We start from the raw sequence: 25,455 nt of genomic DNA on the forward strand, positions 1-25,455 counted from the left end.
AGGTTTTCAAATTTATTAGAGTACAGTTTTTTATAGTGTTCTGTTATGATTCTTTTAATTTCAGTTGGGTCTGTTGTGATATTGCCCATCTCATTTCAGGTTATTCGTTTCCTCTCCTGTTTTTCTTTTGTCAATTTGGCCAATGGTTTATTGATTTTTTGATCTTTTCAAAGAACCTGCTTTTGGTCTTGTTAACTCTTTCAATTTTTTTTCTATTTTCTATCTTATTTCATTTAATTGTGCTCTAATTTTTGTTATTTCCTTTCTTCTTGTGCCCATGGACTTCTTTCGTTGCTCTCTTTCTATTTGTTTGAGTTGTAGGGGTAATGTTTTTATTTTGGCCCTTTCTTCTTTTTGGATGTGTGTGTTTATTGTTACAAATTGACCTCTAAGCACTGCTTTTGCTGTGTACCAAAGTTCTGGTAGGGTGTGTTTTCATTCTCATTTGGTTCTGTGAATTTCTTTATTCCGTCCTTAATTTCTGCTATAACCCAGTAGTTTTTGAGCAAGGTGTTGTTCAGTTTCCATGCATTTTATTTTATTTTTCCTTGCTTTTCCTGTATTTGCTGAGTTTACGTTTTTCTTGTTTTTTATTTTGATATGTAGGATTGTTATTTTCCTTTGTGGTTACCTTAGTTACCCCTATTTTTCTAAGTTTAAACCTAACTTTTATTTCTTTATATTGCCTTGACTTCCTCTCCATATGAAAGATCTCTGACTACATATTTTAGTCCCTCTTTTTTGTTTTAATGTTGTCATCTTTTACATATTGACGTCTCTGTTTCCCTATTTTCAGTGTTTTAGCTGTGATTTATTTGTGACTTCCCTATCTGAATTTATATCTAATTGATCTGTCCTGTGTTCTCATTTTGGATTGTTATCTGATGTTATTGATTTTCTAACCAAAGGACTCTCTTTAGTATTTCTTGTAATTTTGGTTTGGTTTTTACAAATTCCATACACTTCTGTTTATCTGGAAATGCCCTAATTTTGCCATCATATTTGAGAGATAGTTTTGCTGGGTATGTAGTTCTTGGTTGGCAATTTTTTTCCTTCAGGGTTTTATATATGTCACTCCATTGCCTGAGTAGTCCTAGATTAGTCTTCTTAACTCTCCTTTGTGCGTGAATTTTCGTTTATCCCTAGCTGCTCTTAAAATTCTCTCTTTATCTTTGGTTTTGGCAAGTTTGAATATAATATGTCTTGATGACTTTCTTTTGGATTCTACCTTGTGTGGGGTTAGATGAACTTGTTGGGTAGATATCTTCGTATCTTTCATGATTCCAAGGAAGTTTTCTCCCAACAAATCTTCAACAATTCTGTCTGTATTTTCTGTTATCCCTTCCCTCTTCCCCGCCCTCATTCTGGTACTCCAGTCACTGGTAGGCTACTCCTCTTGATACGGTCCCACATAATTCTTAGGGTTTCTTTAGTTTTTAAAATTCTTTTATCTGATTTTTCCTTAGATAAGTTGGTGTCAGGTGCCTTATCTTCAGTCTCACTAATTCTGGCTTCCTTTGTCTCAATTATGCTCCTATAACTTTCTATTGAGTTGTCTAATTCTGATATTTTATTGTTAATCTTTTGTATTTCTGTTTGCTGTCACTCTATGGATCTTGAAGCCTGTTAAATTTGTCACTATACTCTTGTATAACCTTCTTAAATTCCTCTGTTGCTTTGTCGGTGTGTTCCTTGGCTGGTTCTGTGTTTTGCTTTTTCTCCTTACTGATCTCCTGAAGAGCTCTGTATATTAATCTTTTGGATTCTAAAAAAATTCTATTTCTGATTATTCCAAGAGGTTATCTTCCTCTGGGAGGTTTGTTAAATCTTTGTTTTGCATGCTTGCTGAAGCTGTCATGATCTGCCTCTTTATGTAATTTGATATTGACTGTTGTCTTCAACCCGTCAATAAGTTATTATATTTATTTGTTTATGTTTGCTTACTCTGTCCTAGCATCTTGTTTTGATATGCCTAAATAGGCTGGTCACGTGAGCTGGTTTGATTATTGGCACCTTTGATGCTTTCACGTCCTGTCATCAGGTGGTTAGAGCTGTTTCTAGGTATATAAGCCTAGGAGTCCATTTTTTTTTCTTGTTTGGAGTCAGCTCAGGTTTCAGGTAGTTGGTCACCAAGTATGTTGTGCAGGCGCTCACCTGTAGTCCTAGACGAGCAGGGGTGATTGGAGTAGGCACAGATATCTGGCTGCAGTAGGGAGTCATGCACTGAGCAAGGCAAGGGGCTGACAGCTACCCCTGAGTGGGAGGAAAGCATGTCCCTTTTCACTACAGCATGTAGGTGGTGAGTTTTGCGGCTGGACTATGGGCACCCACTGCTGTTGGCTGTAAGGACTGAGAGGCACCACTTATTCTTGGACCTGTGTTGCAGGTGGCTAGCTGGTGTGGATGGAGCCACGAGTCTTCAGGCCCCCAATGAGGGTAGGTGAGGACCCTGCTTAATGCACAGAGTGGTGTCAAATGTCATGAATCTGCCATCCACCTTGTAGTTGATACAGTTGAAAACAGGCTTCAGGTATATACCCTGTTGTACTGTGCTAATGAGCACCTACACTGTTGAAATGGGCCCACGCAGGTCTATGCAGGGGTGAAAGGCATGCAAAGTCCATGGACCCATTATGCCTGTGCCTAGGCAAAGGGGCTGTGCCCGTCCTGAGTTCCTGGCTTATGGGAGCTGGCAGATTATTTTTTCCTGTTATTTAATTTGTTCCCTCTCCAAAGCTGGGAGAATGGCACAGGGTGCAACACAGGTCCTACTTCTGACCAAGGGGAAGTGGCAATTGATGAAGCTGTCCTGGGACCTGGTGCAGAGTAAAGGAGGGGGCAGGTAAACTGGAGAGAGGTTCTTCCCAAAGGGGGTGTTTTTTGATCCATGCGGTAAGTTAGATGCACGTACTTATCTTTTCCTGATTGAGCACCACTTTTCACTTGTTCTGGAGGCTTGAGTAGACTCTCCATCACTTGGTCTCTCCCAATGTGAAAAATGCATCCTGAGCACCACCGCGTGCCTCGTTGCACGTGCCAGCCAATCCAGCCTGCAGGGTACCGGTTCCTGCCAGGTCAGGTCTCTCCCTCTCCCTGCTGCTAAGTTCAATTCCTCAACTTTGCCTTTGATGTTCAGGGCTCCTAGATTGTCATATATAATCTATTCACTTGTGGTTTTGGGTCTTTGTTGTAAGAAGGACTACAGGGGGCATCTGATACTCCTCCATCTTGGCCCCGCTTCCTCAGTAGACCAGATTTTAAATTGATGGCATGGATAAAGAGGATTCAGTTGGCAGCCCAGATTTAAAATGGTTAACATGCTCAGCTTCTAACCAAAAAGTTGGAGATTTGAGTCCACCCAAAGGCACCTCAGAAGAAAGAGCTGACAATCTACTTCTGAAAATCAGCTATTGAAGTCTCTATGGAGCACAGTTCTATTCTGATTCAACGGCAACTGGTTTTTTGGTTATAATGAACTAAAGGATGATCTTCAAACTCCTTGCAACAAAAGATGCTGAAGGAATTCATTTATGAGGCAAGCATTCCACCTTTGGTGTCCAGATGAACCAAATAATCACAATAGGGCCTGTCAAGTCAGCATGATCAGTGGTTACAAGCACACTCTTGGAAGCTAGGCTGCAGGAGTTCAAGTCCTGACTCTGCCTCTTACTAACTCTACAATCTTTATCCCTTTGTGCCTCAATTTCATTACATGAAAAATGGTAATAATAAGTGTACTCTCCACTCCATAGGGTTGTTGTCTTAGTTGTCTAGTGCTGATATAACAGAAATACCACAAGTGGATGGCTTTAACAAAGTGAGATTTATTTTTCCATAGTCTGGTAGGCTAGGAGTCTAAATCCAGGGTGTCAGCTCCAGGGGAAGGCTTCTTCTCTCTGTGGATTCTGGAGGAAGGTCCTTGTCATCAATCTTCCCCTGGACTAGGAGCTTCTTCACGCAGGACACTGGGTTCAAAGGACGTACTCTGCTCCTGGCACTGCATTCTTGGTGGTATGAGGTCCCCTACTCTCTGCTTGCTTCCTTTTCCTTTTATCTCTTGTAAGATAAAAGGTGGTACAGGCCACGCCCCAGGGAAACTCCCTGTACATTGGATCAGGGATGTGACCTTAGTAAGGTGTTACAATCCCACCCTAAATCCTTTTTAACAAAATTACAATCACAAGATGGAGGACAACCACAGGATACTGGGAATCATGGTCTAACTAAGTTGACAAATATTTTGGGGGGAACAGTTTAATCCATGACAGTTGTTATGAGGATTAAAGGCATGAATATATAAGACAATGAATAATTATAAATCCTAGTAAAGATGATCAGGAGAGTAGGACAAAAATGTAACAGTGAGAAGCAAAGAAAATGTCAATGGCCCTTGTCAAATCCCGACTGTGAGGTAAATCACATGTGGGACAGGGTCCTCAAGGATAGGGTAGGCTCCCTGTGTTTGTGTCACAGAAGCTCAGGCAGAGTCCTGGGGAGTATGCCATAGGAAATGCTCTTATGCTTGTAAGGTTGTGGACAAGGTGACCTTATGAAGTATTTTTCATCTTGAATTTCTCTAACTCTGATGACTAAGTTAGAAAGCTACAGATGGGTAGATTGTTCTTTTCAGGGAGGAACTACTTTAACCGTTCATGTCAGGTAGGTCTGTGCTGATTTAGTCGGAAATGTGGTTCTGAGCTCCGTGCTACCACACATCCTCACTGACGAAGGTCAGGCTTTCAGATCAAAGTCAGGTGGAAAAGAGAAGCAACCACGTGGCTAATTTGGGCTGAAATACCACAGCAAAATGAGGGGAAGAAAGCTTTTGAATTTAAACTATTTGGGAAATTAATTTTCGACATCATTTTGTATGTCACAAACATTCTTGACTTCTAGATATTTTGGAAAAACAAGTTTGTGGACTGAGAATGATGTACTAATAAAAAATGTTTGCTGTATTTTGGTATTTTTTGGCATCACTCTTAATGTGTCAAACTAAAAACAGATGTCTGGTATGTGCTCAAATGAGCCATCTCTCATTTCAATGTTATTTTTCCTTAGCCAGGATGAGGAAACATAGGTACATTGGTAGAAGTCACAGGAGGAAGTTTAGCATCCCCCAGTAAGCCATACCTGTTTATAGGGCTGGAGCATAATGTGTTCTTTATAAAAAACATTTTCAATATTAGGTGGTTTATACTTGAAAGAAAGCATGCTAGTGGCACAAAAGAATAAGTGCTCGGCTGTTAAATGAAAAGTTGTCAGTTCGAACCCACTCAGCGGCTCCATGGGAGAAAGACCCGGAGATCTGCTCCCATAAAGATTACAGCCTATAGTGGTTTAGTTCTACTCTGTTACATGGGTAGTTATGAGCTGAAATCAACTCATGGGACCTAACAACTACAATATTTGAGAGTAACTAACAACATTCATGTTCTTAACAGAAGCTATTTAAAGCAAAGATGCAATGATTCTAATTTTTTTTTTTTTTTTGGAGGGAGGGATATAATACTTTATCAAAGGGAGGAGTGTGTGTGTGTATTTTCACATACCTTTTAATGAACAAGATTCAGCATCACTGCAGTAGGGAGACCATACTCTGTTTTGCCTGGGAGAATCCCAGTTTATGCACATACTAAGAAAAGCAACATGGTAGAGCAAGAGAGTTCCTGGGCCAGAAATTCAAAGACCTGGGTTCTTATTGAATTTTGTCATTTACCAACTATGAAACCTTGAGCCGCTAAAATCACCGAACTGTTTCCTCATCTGTAAAATGAGAATAATTATAGCATCCTTTTATGGTCCATAGGGTTGAAATATGCATATAATAAATGACAAAATATTTTTCTAATTGTAAAGTGCTGACAAAGATATTATTATAATGCCATAGCTGCCATTCCTGACCTTGTCCTGACCTTATCCACACACACACACACACACACACACACACACAGAGTATTGCCCAAATATACCATCGTTTTTGCATTTTGAGGTAAGATATTCAATCTGTTTTACAAGTACTCTTTATATCCTCACTTTAGAAGACAAGGTGACAAGAGATTTTTTAAAAAATAAGTGATGTAACTCTCCTTTCTTCTCGCTATTCAGCCGTCCGTGCCTGATTTCGAATGATCTATGCACAAATTCACTTTTGAGACCATAAAGGATTATTTTACTTTACCTTAGCCTCATTTCCAGTGGATTGGGAATATTTAATGTTCAGGCCTGAGATAATCGTTTCTCTGAAAATGACATCCTTCTCCTTATTCAGACATCCTCCTATTGTTTATGGTATCTTTTTGGCATGAGACAAAGAGCTGGAAGCACCAAACCTTCTGGGATCTTGTCTTCTACATTGGAAATTAATGACTGGACTCTTGACCTTTGAACTCCTCTGAACTGCTCTTAGGGAGTACCCTCATCTGACCGTCCTGGTGCAAGGAGGGATAGATATTTATAGAACATCAGGTTATTGTACAGGATTGTGTCTCTACAGTTAAATACTGGGTTTCTGCCTCCAAATTAGTAGTTTGGTATGTTTCTTAGTGGGAGAAAGACCCAGAAATCTGCTCCTGTAAGAATTACAGCCTGGAAAACCCTATGAGGCAGTCCTACTGTGTTACGTGGGGTTGCTATGAGTTGAAAATCAATTTGATTGTACCTAAGAACAGCAAGGTTGTGTCATCTGCATAATGCAGGTTGTTAATGAGTCTTCCTCCAATCCTGATGCCCTGTTCTTCTTCATATAGTCCAGCTTCTTGTATTATTTGCTCAGCATACAGATTGAATAGATACGATGAAAGGATACAACACTGATGTACACCTTTCCTTATTTTAAACCACTCAGTATCCCCTTGTTCTGTCCAAACAACTGTCTCTTGATCTATATGCAGGTTCCTCATGAGCACAATTAAGTGTTCCGGAATTCTCATTCTCCGTAATGTTATCTGCAATTTGTTATGATCCACACAGTCAAATGCCTTAGCATAGTCAATAAAACACAGGTAAACATCTTTCTGGCATTCTCTGCTTTCAGCCAGGATCCATCTGACCTCAGCAATGATATCCCTGGTTCCATGTCCTCTTCTGAATCTGGCCTGAATTTCTGGCAGTTCCTTGTCGCCATACTGCTACAGCCGCTTTTGAAAGATCTTCAGCAAAATTTTGCTTACATGTGATACTAATGATATTGTTTGATAATTTCCACATTTGGTTGGATCACCTTTCTTGGGAATAGGCATAAATATGCATCTCTCCCAGTCGGATGGCCAGGAAGCTGTCTTCCATATTTCTTGCCATGGACAAGTGAGCACTTCCAGCGCTGCATCGTTTGTTGAAACATCTCAATTGATATTCCAGCAATTCCTGCGGCCATGGTATTTTCAATCGCGTCATATGCATGTGAAAGCTGGACAATGAATAAGAAAGACCAAAGAAGAATTGACGCCTTTGAATTGTGGTGTTGGCGAAGAATATTGAATACACCATGGGCTGCCAGAAGAACAAATTTGTCTTGGAAGAAGTACAACCAGAATGCTCCTTAGAAGCAAGGATGGTGAGACTCGTGTTACATACTTCGGACATGCTGTCAGGAGGGATCAGTCCCTGGAGAAAGATATCATGCTTGGTAAAGTACAGGGTCAGTGGAAAAGAGGAAGAGTCTCAATGAGATGGATTGACACAGTGATGCAACAATGGGCTCAAGCATAACAACGATTGTAAGGATGGCGCAGGACCAGGCAGTGTTTCATTCTGTTGTGCATAGGGTCACAATGAGTCGGAATCGACTCGATGGCACCTAACAACAACAGCAACAGAAACCACAATTTGCTTTTTAAGTGCTGGAAATTTATGGAGTTATCATAGTTGAATTCCTGTTCCTAAAACAAAAAAGAAAACACTACTTGCTGATGTCTTTCTATTTTTGTGTCTTTGTAGCCCTGATGGCATAGTGGTTAACTGCTAATCAGAAGGTCAGAAGTTCAAATTCACCAGCTGCTCCTTGGAAATCCTATGGGGCAGTTCTTTGTCCTTGGGTGGCTTCTACTGTCCTGAAGTATCAAGGGACAGTATAACAGAATTGTTTTCCTCAAAATCTGATTGCTTTTTTGGGTACTCCCTGTATATATTTTTGTAATGTTTTCCTCACACCCAGGAAATCACTAATAAAGCAATGTTTTACAAGATATTAAAATATTAGCCATTTCATTGACATTGCAAAAATTTATCTGACACTCAAGGTAATTGGTGAAATATTAAATCTATGAGTCTGACCAAAAACCTAAAAACCAAACCCATTGCCGCTAAGTGGATTCCAACTCATAGTGACTCTATAGGACAAAGTAGAATGGGCCCATAGGGTTTTCAAGGAGCAGCTGGTGGATTCAAATTGCCAACCTTTTGGTTAGTAGCCAAGCTCTTAACCACTGTGCCACCAGGGCTCTTGAGATGAATGTGACAGGACTCCTAAAGCTAATTTACAGGATCATAGAAGCTTGAGTTAAAGGCACTTTGGCCCCATGAAGGAGAATTGCAAATAATTTATGTAGGTACACTCCCCATCAAGGAGGGGGATCATCCCTCCCCACGTTTAGATGTGAGCTGCACATAGTAACTTCCTTCCAAAGTGTACAGTAGAGAATTGGGAGCAGGAGGGAGTGACTTTACAATGGAGAAACACTGTCTCAGCCAGACTAACATCAGCAGTTATGTTGATAGTATGGGATGAAAATGGCACCTTACCTCTGTGGTTTTCCTCCAATAAACCATAACCCTAGTCTTATTTCATGAAAAACATCAGGAAGATTTTAATAGTGGAGAATCCTACAAAATACCTACCAGCACTCAAAACTGTCAAGGCCATCAAAAGCAAGGAAAGTCTGAGAAACTGTCACAACCAAGAGGAGCCTAAAGAGACGTGACAACTAAATGTGATGTGCTATCTTGAATGAGATCCTGGAGCAGAAAACTAAAGATATCTAAATAAAGTATGGAATTTTGTTAATAATAAATAATTTATCCATATTTGTTCATTAATTGTATCATGTTTACCATATTAATGTAAGATATTAATAATAGTGGAAGCTGAGTGTGGAATATATGGGAATCTAGTGCTGAAAGGGTTAAAAGTTCGTGGTTCAAACTTACCCAGAAACCCTTTGAAACAGTTCTACTCTGCAGATGTGGCATCGCCATGAGTCAGAATCGATACAATGGCAACAAACAACAACTGTACTGTCCTTAATAATTTTGCTGTGGATCAAAACTGGCCTAAAAAATAAAGTATTTTTTTAAAGGTGCTATGACAACTGTTCAGCTGATGACCTTTTCTAGTGATTGAAACTCCTCCCTGATGTGTCAAGATTCAGTGTCTTTTTGAATTCCTCTAATAACAGGCAACTCATCACTTCCAAAACAGTACTTTGATTAATGCACACTCTTAGTTTTTTGTCTTGTTTTTGTTTTCTGTCAAAGAAATTTGAGGTGGGCAGGCCACAAGCTCCCTAAAAAGATAGAAAAAAATATAGTCTCACAAAAGATTTTGCCCCCTACATTTAGTATACTAGTGTTCTTTAGCAAGCAAACACAAAACAGCTCATATAGCCTGTTCTGTAAGTTTGATAAAGTCCAAGCTCTCTTTCTTTTTAGCACTCTGACCTCACCTTGTATGAAAGGTTCGCTCATGCAGGCATGGTATTTCAGAGGCAGGATTCCGTGCCCTACACTAAACCAAACAAAAAAATCAAACCCGTTGCCATTAAGTTGATTCTGGCTCATAGCGGCCCTATAGCTTGGACTTTATCAAACTTACAGAACAGGCTATATGAGCTTTTGTGTTTGCTTGTTAATGGATACTGGTATAATAAATATATGGGGGCAGAATCTTCTCTGAGACTTTATTTTTATTTTGAAACCAGAAATCCTCTGAAACCAAAAATTAGAATCAGGCATAATTCCTAGTCATTCAGATTGCAAGATTCTCTGAATTCCTAAACTCTTTTAATCCGTAATGTTTGTAAACTACTTTGGCCAATTCACGTATTTTGGTACTTGTAATTTCACCAATGAGAGCCCATTTCTAATATTCATTATGCTCAATAGCCAGCCATTAGTTTAACCAATAAAACATTTTTTTGACGTGCAGGATCACAACTTGTTGACTGAGATACTGGTAGCTGAAGGACTTGTAGTAGGTACTGTGGAGCAGGGCCTTTTATGACACAATAATGGTGATCACAGACTAGTTACTCTGGATATCATGGTAGCTAACCATCCTTAGAATTAAAACTTAAACTAACTGGAACAAACATTATATTACACTGATTATACTGAAATGTTTTAAAGTAAATTACAGACATTGGAAGAACTAAATTAAAATTTTTAACTACTCAACTCAAAAGTCATCATTCTTTTCTTTGAGGTAAAGAGAACTATGCTTAAATTTGCATCTGAGATGAACACTGTACTTGGGGATGGTATCTCTGAGAATAAACTCCAAGTTTTAATAATTCTTTGAACTACATGGTAGGGGAGGAGGAAAGTAGAGGAGAATGGGTTGGGTGAACACAGTGACAGAAAACTTCTTTGGATTCACTGTCAGAGAAGTGCAGTTGGCTGGGAACATCTTGTCATTCTTTAATCCAGAATTTTCCTATTAATTTGACTATAGAACAAATTTTGACCACAATGCCAATTAATACTCTACGTAAATAATATTCCTTATAACACGTAGCCTAGTCCTTTATGCAATGTTACAGGAGAAGGTCAAGTGGGGTAGTGCTCACTTCAATAAAGACAGAAAGACTAAACATCAATTATCATAGAAGAAATAAAAAAGTAGTTAAAGAGCTCTCCTACAAAAATGTACCAGGTTCTTAAGGGTTTCTGGAAAATTCTAGAAAGCCTTCAAAAATAAGATAATCCCAATTCTAGTAAATCTAGGCCAGTTACATGAAAAGAAGAAATAGTTTCAAATTCATTTTATGAAATTAGACAACATTGACCCCAAAACTTGTCAAAGACTGCCTAAAAGAGAAAACTGGAGAATAATGTCACTTATGAATGTTGTTGTTGTGTGCTGTCAGGTAGATTCCAACTCACAGTGACCCTATAGGACAGAGTAAAACTGCTCCATAGAGTTTCCTAGGCTGAAATCTTTACAGGAACAGATCACCAGGCCTTTTCTCCCACGGAGCCACTGGATTTGAATCACTGACCTTTCAGTTAGCAGCTAAGCACTTAACCATTCGCCATCAGGGATCCTTCACTTATGAATAGTGATGAAGTACTCTTAAATAATTTAATAGCATATTAAACAGAATTCAATAGCATATTAAAAAAATAATAGATCATGACCATGTGGGATATCTTTCAGGAATACAAAGTTCACTCAACATTAGGAAACCAAAAGAGTGAAGAAAAAAAAAAAAAATCACATGGTCATCTCTGAGATGCAGAAAGAACATATGACAAATTTCTACTTTTATTTTACAAAACACTAAGCAAAACAGGAATTGATGGGTATTTTTTAATGTGATAAAGTGCCTCAGTGTCAAAGCCCCTTATTTAACGGGGCAATACTAGTAGCTTTCCTGCTGTTATGTATGTCAACTTGTCTAGGCCATGATTCCCAATATTGTGTGACTGTCCACCATTTTAGCATCTGGTGTGATTGATGACAAGATCACTAGAGTGCACAGAGAGAGAAAGCCTTTCCTTAGAACTGGCACCCTGAATTTGGACTTCTAGGCTCCTGAACTGTGAGAGAATAAATTTCTGTTTGTTAAAGTCATCCACTTGTGGTATTTCTATTATAGCAGCACTAGATAACTAAGATACTTGCTAAAGTCAAAGTTAGTAACAAAACAAGGATGCTCACTATCTTCACTACCATTTAACATTGTGTGGGAAGTATTACCCAATGCAATTAGATAAAAGAAAGAAATTAACATTAAGGAATTGGAAAGGAAGGCAAAACTACATTTATAGATTATATTGGATTGTATGTCTGAAAATCTCAAAGAAGTCAGTTGAAAAACTATAAATAGTAAAGGAATTTTGTAATCAGATTATAAAACAAGCATACAAAAAACAGCTTTAATACATAAAAAACAAAAACCATTTGATAGAATAGAAAAGAATACTCCATTAATAATGGAAATACAATAAAATATTTATTAAATTAAATAAAATGGGTGTATATTCAACAACAAATATAAAAAAATTATATGATGAGAACTATAAACATCCAAAAAATAATACAAAAGTAAACTTGAACCAGTGGAAAGATATACTATGTTCTTGGATAGGAAAATTCAACATCATAAAATTGTTGATCCTCCATAAATTAGTTTATAAATTTAACACAATCCCAATAAACATATCATCAGGTTTTTTATTTTTTTTTATAATCAACTAGACAAGTTGACTAAAAAATTCATTTGGAATTACAAACAATCAAGAATAGCCAGGACGTGAACAAAAACAGGGAATGAAACTAGTGTGATCTGATAATAAAACCTTTTTAAAGCCTATTCAATTTCTACACATCGAAAAAAGCAAAAAATAAAATACTTATCTTTTAAGGTGTGTTCTATTTAAAATTTGACATGGTCATTTTACCAGAATAGGCAAGAACTGTCGTTTGAAAGAATAGTGTTTCAGTTATCTAGTGTTGCATAAGCAAACACTCTAAAATTGAGTTGTTTAAAACAACAACCAAACCAACAGCAAACATTATTCTCATGGGGGAAAGAGTCTTCCCCTTGAGAACGGAAAAGAGACAAGGATGCCCATTACAACCACTCTTATTCAATATTGTACTGGAAGTCCTAACCCGAGCAGTAAGGCAAGAAAGAGAAATAAAAGGTATCCAAATCCAAAAGAAAGAAGTAAAACTATCTCTGCTCACAGATGACATGATCGTATACACGGAAAATTCTAAGGATTCCACAAGAAAGCTGCTGGATTTAATAGAGTTCAACAACATTGCAGAGTACAAGACCCTCTTCACTTTGTGGTAGAGAGAGAGTTAACATGGGGAGGGACACCAGGCCCCAAGACCTCTAGGGCCAGCCACGTCTGCTGCTCCAGCCAGCTCCTGAAACTGCGTGAGAAACACCTGCCAAGCGAGAATTGAAGAACCATCCAGTAGAGGAACCATGAGAGGAATAGTTTTTTTTTTGATTGTTTGTTATGATATTTTACCGTGTTTTCGATGAAAGTTTGCACAGCAATTTAGGTTTACATTTGACAATTTCTATAAAAATTGTTCAGTGACTTTTCAGTTGTGGAGACTCTGTCTTTAAAACCACTAAGTACAAGGAAACAATGGCTGTCTTTCTTAGCTTCTGGTAAAAGGTCATATGGAAAATGAGCATTGACAGGGTGGTTCCAACTAGACATGCAAGTACATGCCTCAGTGAACACATTTAGCTCATTGTTTGTCAGTGTTAACCCTTCACATACACAGAAAGAGGAGACACTTCCTATCTTCAAAAGAAAATCTTCAGATGGTTTTAATGATCTGGTGGAGAAGGTGCCTGAGTCCAGGGGGAGGGGATTTCCCACTCAGGTCCTCAGGACTCTAAGAGGGGTGCATGAGAACCTTTGCAACCTCCAACACTACAAAGGAGCCCTGGTTGCCCAGTGCATAAAGCCATCCGTTGCTGACTGCAAGGTCGGCGGCAGTTTGAAACCACCAGCAGCTCCGCAGGAGGAAGGTGTGGCAGAGTCAGAATTGACAGCAGTGGACAGTGCCGTGAAGGTTATGCCCCATGATAGGAGTCAGAAGGAAAACAATAATAAACTGTGAGTGTCAGTTCAGCTACATTCTGACTTTTTCCATTCTTCTTTCAAAGCTATTTTCTTTCCCCCCCTCATAGTTTGGTGGTCTGGCTTTATTTGCGGCCTAAACATATGCATGGTTTTGGGACAATGTAGCCATGGCGTAGATCCATCTTCTCAGGAAGCGGAAGTAATTACTTGTCAAGAAACTGGGTAGGATCGTCTATTCTTCAGGGTAGTTTATTGACTGATACTTTGACCTGATCTGTTGAAATATAGTTGCTTTTGTGAGAGACTGGTGAGGCTAGATCAGCCTAAGATTTCTGGAGTATATTTTACTATAATAGACTTAGCTGTGAAGGGGAGGATGATAACACCTCATGGATCATCTGGGGGAAAAGTGAAACAAGTCTTCATTGCCGCTCTTTCCAACAGCAAAATACTTGTAAAATACTTCACTCCATTTCCCACAATGTAGGTTTCTAAGTTTGTACGTGATTGTCCTGTATAAACGAGAAGGGATTTGAATGTACGCTGTGGTATAAGAAACTCTTTTGTAAACCTGTGGGTTTAAACAAATACTTTCTGTAGTTTTTCTGAGCACACATGCAAAAAGTGAATTTGCTTCACCCTAAGGGATGCAAGTAAACACAAGCCCTCTGACTTATGTGTGAGATGCATACATGAGAATAAATAAAATAATAGAATGTTTTAAAACTCCTCTGTGTCTCTCTACCAGGATAAAGCAGTGAGTAAACGTGCCTTTTACATTAACAGTATCTGAGGACTGAGAACTTGTACAATCTGAATGAAATTTTATGAATGTTGCACCTGGAACTGATGATTTCATTTTGAGTGCACTGGTCATTTTTCTGCATATATTCTTTTTCTCCTCTCTTCTTTCCTCTTCTAGCATCCCTCCGCCCGACTTCTAAAAGAAGAGAACACTGTCCTCAGAGCTCTCTCAGGCTTTCTTAACTGCAAGCAATGATGATGAGTGACTTCTTTATATTAAGTGAAATATTCTTGTATGGATCTCCAGGGATGGAGTGATTAGCCCAGCAAGAAGCCTGTGGACTCTGGTTGTCTCTGCAAGTGGTGGAAAGAATTAAATACAATTTTGCAAAGATAACACTGAAAGAATGGTGTTTTCTTTCAAAACATGTCCCTTTCTGAAACATCAGTGCAGACATATGTCGAGATAGAAACTGGATCGTATTTCTAACAGTCGAAGACTCAGATTTCGTCCAGCAAGGCTGTTTGTTCTCTTGCCCAAACCGTATCCTACACTGTCCCCTTGTCTGGACTATAATGGAGTATAACGTTAGCTTCGGACAGTGGAGTTTGAGTTGGTGCCAACCCTGCTAATGAACATGTGGTTTCAATAATAATGTGGCTACTTGCATGTTGGGTGGCAGGGTGCCAGACACTTAATGTCCAGGGGGCAACTGAGGGCAAAAAGTACCATCTCCTGATATGATTACATTTCCAAAAATGCTCTGGGCCCAGATTGAGACTCAGCAACTCAGGGAGTGTCCCTCATCACACACTCCAAGAATGTGACCCATCACAGAGTTGTGGTGATCATGAAATGGATAACACTGCACTGTGGAAAAACTCAGCCTGGCCCAGGAGGGCGGTGGGAGGGGGAAGGATTGGGATCACTCCTTGCTTCAAGTTCCTGGTATTCTCGACTCTGGGACTTGAGGGTCTGAAAGCTAGAAGACAGTGAAATGAATTACAGTTTAATGATATTCCCACTACACTGACAAAATGGATTCAATTACATGATGGTAGCATTAAATGTTATTAAGAAGGGATCCAAAGTCTTGAGGCCAGACTTTCAGAAAATCACGATAAGCTGCTTAAAACAGCTGAAATAGCACATTTATAGGCTTTCCGGCCCTAGGTTTGTAGAAGGGAAAAGAGCTGTTACATTTGCTCCAACATTCTGCAATGTTACTCTGTTATCAGGCATGCTTTGTACTTGGAGAAGGGTGTCAAGATATAGCTGATTTGACTATTATATCTTAGAGTGCATTCCCCCCACCAATGCTTCTGTGAAGTGCGGTGATAAATAGCTTGCCTGAGGCCTTGGTGACCTGTGATGACTTCATAGGGCAATGATTTTTCCTGGGAGCAGGACCCCTTCTGTAGGGCAAAGAAGTTTATAGAGGATGGATTTTTCAATTCTATCTTCTCCTTTGATTAAAAAATCTTTTATTTTGGTGTACAGCTTTGACTAATGCATAGAGTTCTGTATCCACCACCAAAATCAACATAAAGAGAAGTCCATTACTTCGAAAACTGGCTTCATATTGTGTTTGTAGCCAACCTCTCTTCCCACTTCCAACCCCTGGCAACCATTGATCTGTTTCCCATCACTACCCCAGTTGCCATCAAGTTGACTCCAACTCAGGGCTACACCATGTGTGTCCAAGTAGAACTATACTCCACAGGGTTTTTAATGGCTAGTTTTTCTAAAGTAGATCTCCAGGTCTTCTGAGGCACCCCGGGTGGATTCAAACTGCCAATCTTTCAGTTAGTAGCTGAGCACATTAACTGTTTGCACCACCAAGGGACACCGCCATCCCTATAAAAAATAGCTTTGCCTTTTTCTGAATATCATATAAACAGGATCTTTATGGTATGTATATAGAAAAAAAATTTTTTTTTTATATATAGTATGTAGTGTTTTGGGACTGATTTCTTTCACTTAGCAAAATACACTTAAGATTCATCAATATTGTTGCGTGTATCAATAGTTTAATCATTTTGTTTTTGAGTGGTATTCCATTGTATAGATGTCCCACAGCGTGTTTAAACATTCACCATGGAAGGACATTTGTGTTGTTTCCAGTTTTGGGTGATTATGAATTAAGCTGCTATAAACATTCACATTTTTGTGTGAAGATAGGCTTTTATTTATGTCTTTTGTGTAAAATGCTAGGAGTAGGATTGTCGGATCATCTGGTAAGTATTGGTTTGACTTCATAAGAAACTACCAAATTGTTTTCCAAAGGGAATGTAACATTCTGCATTCCCACCAACAATGTATGAGGGTTCCAGTTGCTCTGCATCTTTGCCAACTCTTGGTATTGCAAGTTTTTTTTTTAAGTAGGTAAGTAGTGGTATTTTATATGTTTTCGATTTGTATTTCCCCAGTGACTAATGATGTTGAGCATCTTTTCATGAACTTCTTTACAATTTGTATATTTTTTTGGTGAAATGTCTGTTCTAAGCTTTTATCCATTTTTATATTGGATTGTCTGCTTTCTTATTACTGAATTTTAAGAGTTTTATATATATTCTGGACATATTGTAAATATTTTTTCTCAGTATTTGGCTTCCTTTTTACTTCCTTAAATTATGTTTTCCTCAGTAAAAAGTCTTAATTTTGATGAAGTACAATTTATCAATGTTTTCTTTTATGAATTGTCCTTTTGATGTTGTATCTAAGAATTCTTTGTCTAACCTAGGGGCACATAGGTTTCTCATATATGTAATTTATTCTAGGAATTTTCTAGCTTTATATTTTATGTTTAGGCTTACGATTAATTTTGAGTTATTTTTTGCATAGGTGTGAGGCATGGGCTGAGGATCATTTTTTTTTTTTTGCATGTTTTTATCTGCTGAAGAAGAAAATCTCATACTCTGTTAGGCGTAGAAGGAACAAAGAGTTTTATTGAGGAATAACAATTTGAATTGGGCACAAAGTGAAACTACAAGTGCTCATCTGCAATCTGAGCCAGAGTAGCAGGTAAATTGTGAATGGATTTCTCAAGTTGGGGAATACCATAATTGGATAAAAGTGCTGGAAGGAATACCCATTCCAATCCAAGTTTATCAGCTGTTGGGTTATGGTCTGACATAGAATCTCTCTTAGTCTGAACAAGAGTCTTTAAGTCACTAGTCCAAAATATGCTTTCATTGTAAGAGTGAATATTTAGGAGAACTCCTAAGAGGCCTAATGTTCACTGTTCTCTCATTCTCCAACCATCCAAGCAGGACAATGCCCAAGCATAAAAAATAGGGGCTATCAATTGGGTTTGAGTCTCCTACAGTGCTGTAATTCAACCCTCTACATAAAAATACATATCCAGGAGGAGCACAGATCATATTGTTTCTAGTATAATTGTCTGGAAAAGGAATAGTTTCATTAACCTATTTAAGCTAATCTTTGTTAAGGGAATTGCTATACAGGAATAATTGCCTTAATCTCCTGGGATCTAGAGTTTAGTTCAAAGGGGGAACAAGTTATTCAAATTGGTCTTACTTCTCCCTAAGTGATTGGGCAATTGGGTTGTACTTTAGGACAAACTCAGGAAGTATTTAGTTGAATTAACATGGTAAAGTGGAGAAGTAGTATCATTTAGGAGTACTTCTGTAATGTGTTTTAACTGGGAAATGATTTTATCTTTCTTAGAACAATTCAATCTTGGTTCCACAATATGAGTTAGGTTGAAGCATGATACCTGAGGTTGGGCTAACAATCCAGGGGGATACCACAGCCTAACACATACGGCTCGCTTAAAGGTAATGTTGAAATAAATAGTAGCATTGGGTACCAAAAACCCCAAAACCAAACCTGTTGCTGTCGAGTTGATTCCAACTGGTAGCAACCCTATAGAACAGAGTGGATCTATCCCATGGGGTCTCCAAGGAGTGGCTGATGAATTCAAACTGCTTACCTATTGGTTAGCCACCAAGCTCTTAACCACTACACCACCATTGTGTACAAGATTATAATTTGATAGAGGAAAATAGATCTAAATTTTCAAGCTCAGATTGTGGATGGGGATGACAAAACCAGCATTCAGTCACATTGCTGACATTAGCTACTGATCGGGTTAATTTAATAAATGCATTCTTCTTCCATGCAGAGGAAGACACCACTGAAAAGAGAAAGCTTCTACAGCTTCAAAATATTTTTCCTACCATTTTTTTTTTAATGGTCTGAACCATTTTATCTTGTCCCATGTGGGAGCCTTCATGTAGGGTCCACATCATAGGAGTATGCCAAAATTTGGGTAGGACAGGTTTTTTATTAGGCCCATCCATCATTTAGTGGCAGGATCTTGACAACGGCCTTTTCCCATGATTCAACCTCATCAGTTTGGGCTAATTGTTAGTGCTTTAAAATTTTTCTGAAGTTAATCCATAATAGTTGTGGCCATCACTAAACAAGTTCAAGGAGTCCTTTTCTTTATTCATCAGGAGGGCTATACTAATTTTGGAAGCAGCTTGTTTGGCTGCTCTTTCAGCAAGAGCATTCCCTCTATCTCTTCAGTTTGGCGTACTCCTTTTGGCTGGCAAGCTTCTATTTTTATTACAGCAGTTTCAGAGGGGAGTAGCAGACTGTCTGAAAGGTCTGTCATTAAAGTTCCACTTTTTATGGCAGTCCCAGAAGAGGTTAAAAATCTTTGTTTCAATAATGTGCCAAAATCATGTACAACCCAAAAGCAATACCTAAAATCAGTGTAAATATTAACAGGCTTTCCTGATGCAATCTTACAAACTCTAGTAAAAAAAGGCAGAAGTAGCCTCAGGGAGAGTTTGACTCTCGAGGACTTCAGTAAAAGTTGTGATGGCATATGCAGCCAGGTAATGAGGGTTAGTAGGGTTTGGTTTTAAGTAAGAACTGTCCACAAACAAAACTAAATCAGGATTAGTTAAAAGGATATCTCTTAAATCCTTTTGAGGAGTCAAAAGTTGTTCAGTTAAATCCAGGCAGTTACATAGGGTAATTATCATTGTCGGTTTTGGGACGAAGGATGGCTGAATGTAAACAAGTCACATAATGTAGTCTAATGTTAGATGCAGCCAGAAGAACTTCATAAGAAGTGAGCCAACTGGTGAAAAAGTGTTGAGTCAAAGCAGAATTAAGCATGAGGCACATAACTGTCTAAAACATTTCCCAGCACTATATCTGCAGTGCTTTCTACTAATTGGCTATAGCAGCTACAGCCCAGAGACAGGGAGGGCATCCTTTAGCTACAGGGTCAAGCTGCAGGCTGTAATAGTCTACAGGTCTTTGATATTCTTCATGTTTCTGGGTCAATACACCGAAAGAATTTCCAGGCACTTCATGTACAGAAAGAGAAAAATATAGGTGATAGTTGCAAAGGCCTAAAACAGGTGTTTCTGTTAAAACCCCTTTTAATTTATCTATAGCCTCCTGATCTTTTGTACAATTTGGAATGAATCTCCTTCAGAAGCTTTTAAATCCTTATATAAATGTTGAGCCAACAAAGAAAAATTAGGAATCCAAGTTCTACAATAGCCACTAAGTCCTCGAAGTTCCTATAGCTGTTTCTTTGTTTTAGGAATAGGAAAAGCAAAAATGACTTCCTTCCTCTTAGGGTCAAGAGAGATTCCTTCTGCAGATGTTAGGTGGCCTAAATACTTGACATAAGGTTGAGACAGTTGTAACTTTTCTTTGGAAAATTTTTGTCCACCAGCAGCAAAATGGTTTAACAAAGTTATACCGTTGTCTATGCAGGCCTGCTGAGAGGTCAAACACGCCAGCAAATCATTGATGTGTTGTAGCAATTTGAATTCATATTTAAATTGTAAATGCTAAAAGTCCACATGAAGGATTTGGGAAAATAGAGGATTCAGAGCCCTGGTGGCCCTGTGATTAAGCATTTGCCTGCTAACCAGAAAGGTTGGCAGTTCAAATCCACCAGCCACTCCTTGGAAACCCTATGGGGCAGTTCTACCTTGTCCTGTAGGGTAACTGTGAGTTGGAATTGACTCGAGGCAATGCATAATGGGAGGTAGAGGATTCAGTGAATCTCTGGGGCATTACAGTCCAGGTGAATTTTTGTTTTTCCCTGGTGAAAGCAAAGGAATATTTGCTTTCAGGGTATACAGGAATACTGAAAAAAGGCACTGCAAAGATCAACAACTGTAAAATGGGTGGCATTTGAAGAGATTTTGGAAAGCAGTAAATAAGGGTTTGGGACTACTTGTAATCTAGGAATGACAATGTAAGTGATAGCATGCAAATCTTGAACAAACTTCTGTCCCTTATAATTTGGTTTCTTAACTGGGAGAACAAGGGTATTCTATGAGTTGGAATCAACTTGACAACAATGGGTTTGTTTTTTGGTTTGGTGCAGGGAGTAATCAAACCTTTAGAAAAGAAATCTTGTGTAATGGGAAATAGTCCCTCCTTGACTTCTCATTTAAGGGGATATTGGGGAAATTTCTGGCAAGGGTTTAGATGTATTTATTTGAATCTTAATTGGTTCTGCTGACAAAACTCAGCCTTCATCTGTGGACATAACAGCTCACAGAGTTTATGGAATTAAAGAAAGAACACTGGGGGAGAGGGACAAGTTGTGTTATCATTATGCATGACCAGAGCTTGCAATCAGCAGCCAACCCCTTTCTTTGGATCTGTTCTAATTCAAAACCCGTGACGGTAAATTTTGGGATATTGGGCAAACTTAATGTTTCCCCCTTGCAAATGACAATTCCATTTAAACGAAAGATTGTGGCCCAACAGATTGGTGGGGGTTGTTAGATCCCCGAAGGCACTTATCCTTAGTCAGGCTTGGGCATGGGTCTCAATGTGGTGACCTCAGACCCAAAGGTTTTCCTTTTCTCAGTGCGAGGTGTCATAGTGATCATAGTCACTTGTGCAATGGTATCTAAAAACTGAAGGCATACAATTGTTTTCATTTCCTCAATGGACTTTAATTGTAACACAGGGCCTTTGGTCTTCCCAGAGACAGAGGGACCTAGATAAATCCTCAGTCTTAATTATTTCTGAAAGTCAGAATATCTGGGCAAAGTTGGCAGAGCCCTCAGTCATTTGTGGAGCCATGCCTCCACCATTTCAAGTGCAAGCACCACAGGTCCAGCCCGGTTGCCTGGTAACATGGAGGTGGTCCCTCTCATTTTAGTTTTCCTATTTGTTCTTACCATTGCAGCTGCAACTATGCTGCTACTCAGTTATCTTGGCAGGGGCAGTTATCAGCACTTGAGGGAGCCTCTAGTCTCTTCAAGGCCACTCAACACATGTGTGTCTTGAAGGTTTTTTTTCTTTGTTTCTCTTGCTTTGCACTGGGTGTTCTCAGTGCTGGGGACTCAGAAAGCTGTTATATGGGATTCTAAATTTTCTCAGTCCCATGAGTCTTCCATTTCTTGTTTCTTTACAGCTCAAATAAGATCTTTCATTCTCAAATTAGAGGGACCTCGCTCTGCCAGATAGTGTTGGTGGAGGTCTGCTATAAGGGTATTATCAATTTTTTACCTTGATTATTCCTGTTTTTAGTAAGCAGAACCACTTTGCTTTGTGAGTGAGTTGGTTCTACTCCCTTCCTTCCCTTTTTTGGCCTTTTAGGTACTGACTCCCATTAACAGGTTTCTGTCCTGGGCCTGTGCCAGTACACTGCCTTGCTAACTGCATTCTAAAATAGAACTCTGCAGTGGAATCTTCACTGCCTCTGGGAGATTTTTCCATTCAGTATGTTCTAACCATAGCTGAGCTTCTTCGGGCCCAGTTATCATATGGACTAGTTGAAACAAATCTGGGGTTCCAGGCTGATAAGCTTCTATAAGGGTTTTAAATTTCTCCGCAAACTTATAAGGATCTTTATGCAGTTTGGAAAATCTTTCACAATGCTGCACAGCTCTGAGTATGTCCAGGGGCAAAAGTAACATGGAGGGACTCCTCTTCTGCACTAGGACAGATTTTAAAAGACATTTCAGACAGACGTTTCTCTGCGAGTTTCTTGGAAAGAAAGGAAGATCAGATGAACTACTGTCTGAGGAATAAGAGGATAAAGAAGGGTATAAGGGAGAGAAAGCTGAAAAAGGGACAGATGAGGTGGGAGCAGAGTTTTTTTTTTACATTGGAGCTCCTTATTTTGTTTGGTTAATTTAGAATTGGTATCCTGCAAAGAAGCAATTTTCCTGTCTTGATGTCTTTTGGAGGCCTTAGGAACCAATCAAAATAGGCATCTCGTTGAGGTCGTTTAATCCTGGAGCCCTTATTTTCTAATCTACTGCAAAGAAAAAACAATTTAGAGAAGTCAAAAGAGCCCCAAAGTGGCCACTGATTTTCCAAACTATCCAAAAAGGTAGCAAAATCTTACTTGTAAGAACAAAACAAATTCTCAATAAAACTTCAAGAGCTACAACACAAAGGAGTGGGTCTGGATTCAAGAGGTTATTTACCTTGAGACAACTCCTGAGAGCCCAGGAAGGTGGAAAGCCCAAATGGCTCAGCTGGTACCAAAGCCTAAGCTCTTGACATCCTGGGGTTGTTGAAGATAATGCATCTTTGAAATCCCACTTCTGACACCAAATGTTAAAGAAGAAAATCTCATACTCTGTTAGGAGTAGAAGAAACAAAGAGTTTTATTGAGGACTATAACTTGAGTTGGGCAGCACAAAGTGAAAAGACAAAGTGCTCTACTGTCCTGAAAAAGGGCAGAGTTTTTATACACAGGGTTCAGCGTGACCAATACCAATTTCAGAAGAACAATTCTTTCTTCCTGATAACAGTTTCGTAAGCAATTTTTGAAAACATTTTTATTACTTGCTTCCTGAAATCTCCTTGGGGCATATTTTCTAAAAGCAACTGTTTCTCCTTTGCCTCCTCCCCTGTTTGCCCAAGAGTGACTTGGGTTAGTCCCTTATTGAGAACCCATTCAGAATTCCTCTATGTTCTGAAGGTCTGCTAGCACATATCCAACTGTTCTAGCACAATTTGTTGAAAAGATTATTTTTTATGCATTGAACTAACTTTGCACCTTTGTCAAAAATTAGCCAACTATTTTTGCGTGAGTTTTTTTTTCTAGACTCTTCTGTTTCATTAGTCTATGTGTCTATCCTTTCATAAATACGGAGCTGTCATTTTAAAATATACCTTCATAATAAATCTTGAGAACAGATAATGTAAGTCCTCCAACTTTGTTATTTTTTCCAAACTAGTTTTGGCTATTCTAGTTGATATTTACAAAAAAAAAAATCCTTGCTGAGATTTTGATTGAGATTGTATTGATCTATAGATTAATTTGGGAAGAATTAAGATGCTAACAATATTGTCTTCCAATCTATGAACATAGTATGTATTTAGAACTTTGCTTTTTTTCACCAGTGTTCTATAGTTTTTAGCTTATATATTCTGAACATATTTTGTTAGATATATACCTAAATATTTCTCTTTTTTTGGAGCTGTAAATTACACTGTTTTATAAATTTTGAATCCAATTGTTCATTGCTTGCACATAAAAATAACAATTGATTTTTATATGTTGACTTTTTACCCTTCAACCATGCTAACCTCAGTTAATTTTAGGAGCACTGTTTTTTTTGTGTGTGTGTACATGTGTTAGATTTCTGTATTTTTTTTTTCTCTCTTCTTAGGCAAAGATGTTACTTTACCACCCTCCCCCCCCAATTGTATGCCTTTTATTTCTTTTTCTACTTCAATTTAATCAACTAGGATGTCCAGTATAATGTTGAATTGCTGCTGTTCTTCTTAGCTGCTGTTGTGTCGATTCTGACTCATAGCAACCCTATGTACAACAGCACAAAACACTGCCCAGTCCTGCGCCATCCTCACAATCATTGCTGTATTTGAGGCCATTATTGCAGCCACTGTGTCCATCCATTTCATTGAAGGTCTTCCTCTTTTTCACTGACCATCTACTTTATTAAGCATGATGTCCCTCTCCAGGGACTAGTCCCTTCTGATAACATACATGTCCAAAGTACGTGAGATGCAGACTTGCCATCCTCATTTCTAAGGAACATTCTGGCTGTATTTCTTCCAAGACAGATTTGTTCATTCTTCTGGCAGTCAATGGTATAATCGATATTCTTCACCAGCGCCACAACTTAAAGGCAGCAGTTCTTCTTTGGTGTTCCTTATTCATTGTCCAGCTTTCAAATGCATATGAGGTGATTGAAAATATAATGGCTTGGGTCAGGCACATCTTAGTCCTCAAAGTGACATCTTTGCTTTTTAACACTTTAAAGAGGCCTTTTGCAGCAGATTTGTCCAATGCAACACGTCCTTCGATTTCCTGACTGCTGCTTCCTTGGGTGTTGATTGTGGATCCAAGTAAAATGAAATTCTTGACAACTCCAATCTTTTTCTCCATTTGTCATGATGTTGCTTATTGGTCCGGTGGTGAGAATTTTTGTTTTCTTTCTGTTGAGGTGTAATTCATACTGAAGGCTATAGTATTTGATCTTTACCAGTGTTTCAAGTCCTCTTTACTTTCAGCAAGCAAGGTTGTATCATTTGCATATCACAGATTGTTAATGAGTCTTCTACCAATCCTCATGCCACATTCTTTTTCATATAGTCCAGGTTCTGGGATTATTTGCTCAGCATACACATTGAATAAGTATGGTGAAATGTTAGAAACCTGACACACACTTTTCTTGACTTTAAACCACCCAGTATCCCCTTGTTCTGTTTGAATGATTGCCTCTTGGTCTATGTATAGGTTCCACATGAGCAAAATTAAGTACAGGGGTAGTGAAAAAGGACATCCTTAACTTGCCCCCAATGTTATGAGTAATTCATTCAGTCTTTAACCATTAGTATGCTAGCTGTAGATTTTTATGTAGGTGTCCTCTATCACGTTAATAAAGTTCGCTTCTATTCCCAGTACGTTGAGAAATGTTTTTGTTGTCATTGTA

The sequence above is a fragment of the Loxodonta africana genome, chromosome 17 (assembly GCF_030014295.1).
Source record: "Loxodonta africana isolate mLoxAfr1 chromosome 17, mLoxAfr1.hap2, whole genome shotgun sequence".
Taxonomy (NCBI): domain Eukaryota; kingdom Metazoa; phylum Chordata; class Mammalia; order Proboscidea; family Elephantidae; genus Loxodonta; species Loxodonta africana.